Source organism: Nicotiana sylvestris, chromosome 1 (genome assembly GCF_000393655.2).
Source record: "Nicotiana sylvestris chromosome 1, ASM39365v2, whole genome shotgun sequence".
NCBI classification, from domain to species: domain Eukaryota; kingdom Viridiplantae; phylum Streptophyta; class Magnoliopsida; order Solanales; family Solanaceae; genus Nicotiana; species Nicotiana sylvestris.
In genome coordinates this window covers 103,598,443-103,607,681 of record NC_091057.1, presented here as the reverse complement: position 1 = coordinate 103,607,681, position 9,239 = coordinate 103,598,443, and the positions used below count along the sequence as shown (strand labels likewise).

Below are 9,239 nucleotides of genomic sequence, written 5' to 3'. Positions count from 1 at the left end.
ATCATCGTCCACTTCCTCCCCCAATGGCACATTTCCGATGGGCTCGTTGTTGAGAGCCATTTTCGTGCCTAAAATGAATTCAAAAGCAAAATTAGTGACTCAGAAGGAGAAGAAGATAAAACACATAAAGACCTAGATATATAGCTAAATCCATTTAATTCCTCGGAAACGGCGCCAAAAATTGATGTCGCCCAAACTCACACCACAAATATATGTAGTGAGGCGGTCGAAACAATAATAAAACCTAATGCGAGTCAGGGTCGAATCCTCAGGGAGTTATAAATGGGATTACGTATACACCTAGTATAATTGTGTAATGTGCCTCAAATTGCAAATCCGCATTCTTGTTTGTTGTTTCTATTTCTACTTTAAACTATTGATTGCATATAATAAATTAGAAGACAATGTTTTTGGTTTTGGTTGTTTTTCAAATGATAAAGGATCTAGGGTCGTGACTTCCACTTAGGTGGTTAGCTAACGAGTTGTAAGCTCTAGGGCAAGTTTGATTAGTTGGGGTTGTAATATAGCAATCACACGCAATTACCCACTCTATCTCTCTCGGTAGTTTGAGTGATTTTGCCCAATTTGGCTTTCTCAAGTTCAAATGGGTATTGCACAATTTAAGTGATATATTTCAAGTCGGGTCTTACTATCTCTAGATTTGACCCTTTAATTGGGGCTATCAATTTCTTGAGTTCACCCCAATTTCTTTTTAGCCAAGTTTTCCTAGACTTGGTCTCTCTTTCTCAAGTGAAGACTAAGTCAAATAGGAATGAATCAATGATTGGAACCATTAATTCTTGAATACAAGCATGTACAAGGCTAAATATCACTAACAGACTCACAAACAATTCCTAAATTAAATATCCATTAAATACCCACACTAGGGTTGGGCCACAACCCTAGCTAGAAATTTAGCTCCTCATGAAAAATGAAGAAATACAAGAAGAAATTAAGGTATAATGCATAATAATTGATAAGATAAAGAAAATCTAATGTTTAGAAATTAATCTAGTACTAAATTACTCAAAACAGTAAAGAAAACGGCTCAAGTGCTCTTCCCAAAATTGAACTTAACCTTAAAATGACAAAAAAATCTATTTATACTAAGCTGAAAATATCTGACAAAAATGCCCCTACGAAGGTTGTGCGGCCGCATAATTCTGGTGCGGTCCGCACAATGGGTTTTTGCGGCTGCACAATTATCGTGCGGTCCGCATTCCTGGAACTTGAGCTTGGTACTTCGGGGCTTCTGCGGTCCGCATAGAAATAAGTGCGGCCGCACAAAAATGAAGCGATCCGCACTCATTGACTTTGGACTTGAACCCAACTCTCTGATTCTTCACTTTTGTGGACCATAGAATAATGAGTGCGTCCACAATTGACATCCTGCGGCCGCATAATTTAGGTGCGGTTCGCATGCCTTTAGATGGCCCAAAGACTACTATCTGAATCTCCTCTCTGCGGCCGCACTAGAATTGTGCGGTCCGCCCTGCTAGCCTTTTTGCCCTATTTTGGTTCTTGTTCACTTTTCACTTCTTTATGAGTTGATTATGACTTCTTTGGCTCGTTTTCCAATATTCCTATAAGCAAGCATATTTTGTTAGTTTTCGGGAATACCTTTATGTATTTTTAGCTAAAACGCAAGTAAAAGAGAGCAAATAAGCGGTCAAAATCCCTACTTATCAGACCCGGCCTTTGTTCCAGATCGTCACTACTTTCAACCTAAGGTTAGATTTGTTATTTCTTAAGTACATGTGGTCAGTTGTACTCATATTACACTTTTGTACCTTACGTGCAGATGTTGACTGATGATATTGTTGTGTTCGACGGGAGTTGGACTTGAAGACGTATCTGTGTTCCCATTGCAACTGCCTCTTGTTCATGTTAGCCTTAGATTCATAAAGACTCTATTTATGTACTTTTCAAACAGATGATGTATTTATTTCATACCGGCTTTGTAAATTCTATTCTTAGAAACTCATGATTTTTTCTACCAGTCCTTGGAAAATATATAAGATTAAGATATTTTCTTTCCTTTATTGTTTTATTAAATTCTATTGAAATTAGATATAGGGTAATTGACTTACCTAGCGGGTTGGGTTAGGTGCCATCACGACTAGTTGGATTTTGGGTCGTGACACCAAGTCACCGGTTTATTTTATAATCCCAAATCGAGGAAATTGGACTCTATTTTATAGTCCGCTAAACATAGAAGATGAGGTAAGAAATTCTGTTAACCCGGAAGAAGGTGTGAGGCACTCCCGAGTTTTGTGGTTTTAATGCAGTTGCTTTAATCATAACTTGGCCTAATTAACTGTTTAATTACGTATTTTAGAACCTATGTGTATTTTATCTCTTGCCGCTTTTAAATATGGCATCATGGATTTAGCCTTTGAAACGGATCACATGTTTGTAATTTATTTTTTATTTAGTGCGCTAAAATCATGTCACGCATGCATGTACACAATTGATAATACTTTTTTAATTATTATAATTGTTTGGTCAAAGTCGCGCGAATGCGTACTTTGATTTATTTTGGGAATCATAATTATATCACGCAAACGTGTACACAATCACGATAATAGATTAGAATGCGCCTAAAACATTCTACGCATATGAATTGTTTTCCTAATATTTGAGATTATTGTAAGGTAAAGAGTATTATAGAATTGTTGTGGAGGGAATGAATTAAGTTGTGTATAGAAAAGTGGCTAGCTTAAAAAAAGATGGGCCAACTATGTTATTTATTATTTTGGGCCGAATGAGGACAACTTTTTTTTTTTGCCCAAATTCTTTCTTTTCTTATAGCCCAAAGACCAACTCTCCTCAAAATCAAATCATGGCCCAAACAATTTATCCACACTAATATCCCATATTTTGTATATTTTTTTTCTTAAACAAAATTATATTACAATCTTGTGAACAAAAGTAGTAAACAATCCAACGTTACAGTTACTTAATGGACTCATTATCTTGTTAAATCAACTCAGAGCAAAACTTTGAATCTATAAAAGATTAATAAAATATTTCAATTGTGAGCAGATTATTATCCAAAGATAGGACAAAAAGTGAAATTAATTCTAAAACTTGTCATGCAGTCCATTTAGCTTTGATTAAGAAATGCTTACTCAATAATTCTCTAAGAGTCTGTAAATTGAACAAACAATAACAAAACAACCAATGTTTATTTTAACAGAAAGAATAATTAACTAGAGGCATAAAATAAGAAATGACTTCACACACAATTAAAATAATATTATTAACAATAAAGTAAAGGAGAATTAACCTTTATGTAGCAACCTTTGTTTATTATTTGGAAACCAACTTTGAACAAAGTCTCGAATGAATCTGAGACGGTTATTGACCTCTGATCGTACGCCGAAACCTCGAACCAAGACCTCGTTGAGGACTTTTCCTGGATTGTTTTCACTTAGATTTTTAGCAACCGAGAATGATTTTTTCTGCTGGTTTTTGTGATCGGTTGCAGTAGTGTTCCAAGGTGGTTTTTGGGATAAAAATGGCTGAGGTTGCAACTAATTTTTGATGTGTGTCGATTTCAGTGGCTGTTTTTTAAAGCTGAAGTTTCAGCTTTTCATGACTGAAAATGGGCTGGAGGTGGGTGGCATTTTTCAGCTGCATTTGGGGCTATTTTGGGGGTGATCACTATGTTTTTGGGGTAAATCTGGAGCTGGAATTTGAGGTATTTGGGGGTGATATAATAGCTGGGCTTTGGATGCTTTTTAGCTTATGTTTTGGACTGATTTTCACTAGGGTTTTGGTATGGAAACAAGACTGGTTTATGGACTGTTTTAGGATAAGTTTAGTGGTTCTTTCATGGCCGTAAAATAGTGAGAAAGTGCTGTCTTTTTTTAGGAAGAAGGAGCAGCTGCATTTTTTGTTCTTAGAGGAAGAAACTGATGCACACCTTTTTCTTTTTTGGTGATAGAGAGTGAGGGTCTAGGGCTTGAGTCGCAAGGATAATTGAGCCGCTGCAATTGGCCAATTCAGAATATGGGGCAGACGACCCTTTCCTCTCTTCTTGATCTTTTATGTTTAGCCGCTAATTAACTACATGATAATTAAAAGCTTATTGAAAAGTTAGCTTGTTTACTGATTTTATCTAATGATTGATTAACTAACTAATTACCTAAATAATTAATTTCAAGTAAGAAAAATAACGGCAAATCGACTAATATATTTTTGGCATTTTAGTGTTTTTTACAAATGCAATTAATTATGCAATTAAAATCTAAAATGTAAAAATTAAAATATTTTTTTCAGGATTTAAAATGCTACTAAAAATGCACCAAACACAAATACGCACAAAATAAATCAAATAAAGTATATAAAAATTTCTAAAATTCTATAAAATAATTAAAGCTATTTTTTGAAGTTCTAGGGGAGTAATTTCATATTATTGGACAAACATTACGTGCTCAAAGTAAGGGTAGACTAAAAATAAAAAATATAACATGCTATGATAATTCAGTTAAAGGAATAAAAATAGTCCAACTAACCTAAACCGGTCTGTACCCACTCGTCACCTTATGTACGGCTTTCACATATCACGAATAGCACAATCAGCCCAAATCCTAAGGGGTAGTTCCCCCATTCAAAGTTAGGCAAGATACTTACCTCAAACAAGTTAACTCAATCCAATAGTCAGCCTTTTTCGCGAATATGCAACTTTGGACAGCTCGAATCTAGCCAAAATAATTTTATACCATAAATACAAACCATAGAAAACTATTCCGGATAATAAAGTTGCAATCTAAAGAAAATTAAAAAGTCAACTCAAAAGTCAACCCCGGGCTCGCGTCTCGAAACCCAATCAAACTTATAAAATCCGAACATCCATTCATTAACTAGTCCAACCATAATAAAATTGTCCAATTACTACTTCAAATCGATCTTCAAATCCTCAAATAATGGTTTAGGAAGTTTTCACAAAACTTTCCCAATTTTTGCAACTCAAAACACTAAGCTAGCGTTTGGCCATAGATTCCCAAATTTATTTTGAAAAATCTGATTTGGGTGAAGTTTGGTTTGAAGATGAAAATGTGTTTGGATATACGTTATCAAAAACATATTTCCCAAATTTATTTTGAAAAAACATGTATATAATTCCCAAGTTTTGGGATTTTTGCCCAAAATCAGCAATTGGGGTGATTTTAGGATTTGGAATTTTGCCAAAATGTGGGCAAAATTTATGGCCAAACATGAGTTTGCCAAATAAATCCCAAATTTATTTTGGCAAAACTCATGGCCAAACGGGTCCTAATTAAATGGTAAAAATGATGATGAATTCATGTATAATAATCAAATCTGAGTCATAAACACTAATCCCGATCAGCTCCTTGAAAATCCCTTCCAAAATCGTCCAAACTCGAGCTCTCTAAATCAAAAGATGAAAAATGGGACAAAACTCTCGATCCGGCTCTTTTCTACCTAGTTATTCTACTTCTGCGGACCAACAACCACTTCTGCAACTTCGCACCTGCGAAAAATCCATGCAGGTGCAGCTTTTCATTAAGCCAGGCAAATCCACTCCAGCGAACAGAAACCGCTTCTGCGGACCAGTGACCTGTTATGGGAGCCGGCTTCTGCGGACTCTTGACTGTACTTGCGGTCCTTCGTCAGCTAACCAAGATCCGCTACTGCGGAAAGGAAATCGCTTTTGCGGATGCGCACCTGCACCCAGGTGTCCGCACCTGCGATACCAGCTCAATCCAGATCCTCTTCGCACCTGCGGCTTAGAGGTCGCTTATATGGTGTCGCATCTGTGGCCCAAAGTGCACATGAGCGATTGCACCAGATTCAATTGTTTTTGAGCTATCAACCAAGTCTAAAATGATCCCAATTTTAATCTGAATCACATCCGGGCCCCCCGTCCGAACATACTATCAAGTTCCAAAATGCATAATGAATCTACTCGATGCCTAAAATTATATCAAACAAAATCAAATCTATGTCGCAACCCAATTCAAACCTACTGAATCCACGAACTTTCAACCGCCAAAGCTAATGCAGATTTATACCAAACCAACTCCGATTGACCTCAAATTTTGTACACAAGTCATAAATGACACAACAGATCTATTCTAACTTTCGGAATCAGAATCCAACCTCGATATCAATAAAATCAACTCTTGGTCAAACTTCTCAATCTTCCAAACCTTCAACTTCCTAACTTTCGCAAAAATGGCCTACGGACCTCTAAATCAATATCCGGACGCACTCCTAAGTCCGAAATTACCATACGGAGCTATCGGAATAATCAAAACTTTATTCCGGAGTCGTCTCCACAAAAGTCAAATTCTGGTCAACTCTTTCAATTAAAACTTCCAACTTTGGAACTAAGTGTCCCAAGCACTCCGAAACTCACCCGAAACCCAAACCAACCACCCCGAAAAGTCACTTAACCACAATATAATATAGAGGAGGCAATAAATAAGAGAACATGGCTAAAATACTCAAAACGACCGGCCAAACCGTTGCAGAGAGACATTTGAATAATCCACAGTAAGTAATATTTCCAAATTCCATTAAAATAATTATCCTCTAGTATATATCCTCTAGCGTTCAAAAATTTAAAAGAGAACGTTATTTAATTGATCTAATTGTATGATTTGAGATGTGCAATCTGTTCATATGTGGGAATATAAACAAATACTACAAAGTTTCCGGGCATAGCAACTTCCATTTTTATATTTCATCAGAATCTTTCATTGATATTGTTCAATATAATAAGCACGTACAAGGGATGACAGTAGAGAGCAGTAATGGAAATATTTTAAACACGTACATTTAAATGAATACTCCATGAATTTAAACGTGGGATAAGAAAAATTATAGTGAACAGGCAGCAACTACAACATTAATAGTCATCTTCCATGAAAGGAAATTGTGTAGAAATCTATTCTCTCCAATTTTTTGGGTTTTCGATTTTTTTCTTCATAAATCTTCATAACATAAAATATAAAATTTGTGCTCCAAATATTCATTTAATCACAGTAAGAGAACTATATAAGGTATTTATCAAATAAATAACATAAAAGATGAGATGAGTCATGACATTTTACTAAAATATTCAACATATAGTTAATAAAATAGCATGAATTAAATATTATTAATAAGCCATAATAAAAATGAACATAATAAGAACTACTATTTACATGCCTAAACACTAAGAAAATAATCTATGCATTTTATCTAAATCATGAAAAAACTAAAAAATTGATATCCATCAATTGTCATTCCTAGTACAATTGAATTGAATGTCTTTTGTTAGCATAAATATTGTTTTGTTTAGTTTGGGATTTATTTGAGATACTAATATTTGTGGACTATAAAACGTATTGGAGTATTCAAAAATTATAAGTCCAAGCTTGAAATAATACGTTATATATTTATTAAAAACATCTGTACATATAACGTCGGGTTGGTTTGGTTTTGGTTTGACTTTTTTTAGTTAAAATCAAACCAAACCAATTATGATCGTGGTTATGCAATGAAAACCTAGATCTTACTAGGAACTTTATATAAATAAAAAAAAAATTATTTTTTTTCCCAACAGCAAACCAAATTAAAACGAACCATAGTCGAATTTTTTTTTCTAAATTTGACTCGGATTATCAGTTTAGTGCGATTTGTCGGTTTTCTTTGTACACTTTTACATAAAACTATACATAAATTTATGCGCGTGTAATTTGAACCATTTATCATTCGATTGTATTTAATCTGAACTAATTAAAACTATAAAAAGAAAAGTTAATCTAAACTCTTTTTGTTTCAGAAAAGGTTGTTGAAACTCAAATAAGAAACACGTGCACAGATACATACAATATTAGGATATTTGAGCTTCCTGGAAATTCCTAATAAGATATAACTAATGACGACTATATATACACAAAACCTTAATTTCTCAATACTTGATCAACTCCAGTGAGATAGCTGAGGAACAGGAAATCCCAGAAAATAATTTTCCTAGTATTTGTCATGCAGCCTGGAATTTCATCAGAAATATTTGACCTAAGCAATATTCTAAGCTACGATTCCATGGAACATTTCTGTGAAGATTCTTCCTTTCCAGAAATGAGCTCATTCAATAATATTATTGGTTCTTCCCAAAATATTAACCCTAGCAGCAGCACAAATGACCAAAAAAGCAATGAAAAGGGAGATACTGCTCCTACTTCATTACAACCGTGCCATAGCCAAGGAAGTAAGTCGCGTGGTGTACACGATCCACCAAACTGGAGGAGATACAGAGGCGTGAGGCGGCGCCCGTGGGGAAAGTTCGCGGCAGAGATAAGGGATCCTATAAGGAAAGGCGCTAGGCTTTAGCTCGGGACCTATGAGACGTGTGAGGATGCAGCATTGGCTTATGATCGATCAGCGTATAAACTACGAGGGGCACGAGCCTTATTGAATTTCCCTCATTTGATTGGCTCTAATGTATTGGAGCTTAATAGAGTGAAACCGAAGAAGCTTTTACACTCTCTTGAGCTGTCCTCTCCGTCCCAAACAACCAGCGAGTGTACTACTCCAAGTCCAATGAAGAGAAATGTTGAGTTAATAAACAACCTAGCCAAAGTCAATTTGAATAGTCATAGTTTGAGTTGGGGACTTTGGACTAATAGTACTTTTGGGTTATAAAAATTAGGGTCTCCCAAACTCGAAGGCAATAATTAGAATTTAAAGTTAATAGCTTCTGAGCTGATCACCAAACACATTCCCAAAAAAAAAAGAAGATCAACATGCATGAGGAGTAGTTATATGTAGCAAGGAATTACATGGCGTGTAATAAGTATTGTATTACGACCTCAAATTTTTGCTAATGCTTTTGGTAAGTGGATAAGCTATTGTTTACCGTGAAAATGGTAATACAATTAAATTTGATTTAGTTGTTCTAAAAATACGTGATCTATTTTTATGCTAGTCGTTAAGCAGTTGATGATATGTGAAAAACTTAGTAACGAGATAAGAGCTTGAGAGCAAGGTTATAACTAGATCGAATGATTAATAATCGGGGCCTCAAGCTTGCCTATTCGAGGGCCTCAGGGTCGATTCTGAAGCTCGGCTGGGAGTTATTGAGGGTGGTCGATGGAAACTAACAGTTATGATAAATCAATGGCGGCCCTTTATGGCCAATAATAAGCAATAAATGATGAACAATAAATAGAACACAATAAATATAAGCAATGGATGAAGTAATGCGATCAAGAGAATATGTT

At 35.3% G+C, this 9,239-nt stretch overlaps 1 pseudogene; it reads left to right on the top strand.

Moving 5' to 3' along the window:
* The first annotated feature begins 8,001 nt into the window (after positions 1–8,001).
* LOC138872660 (ethylene-responsive transcription factor 13-like) lies at positions 8,002–8,659 on the top strand (annotated as a pseudogene).
* Positions 8,660–9,239: the final 580 nt, after the last annotated feature.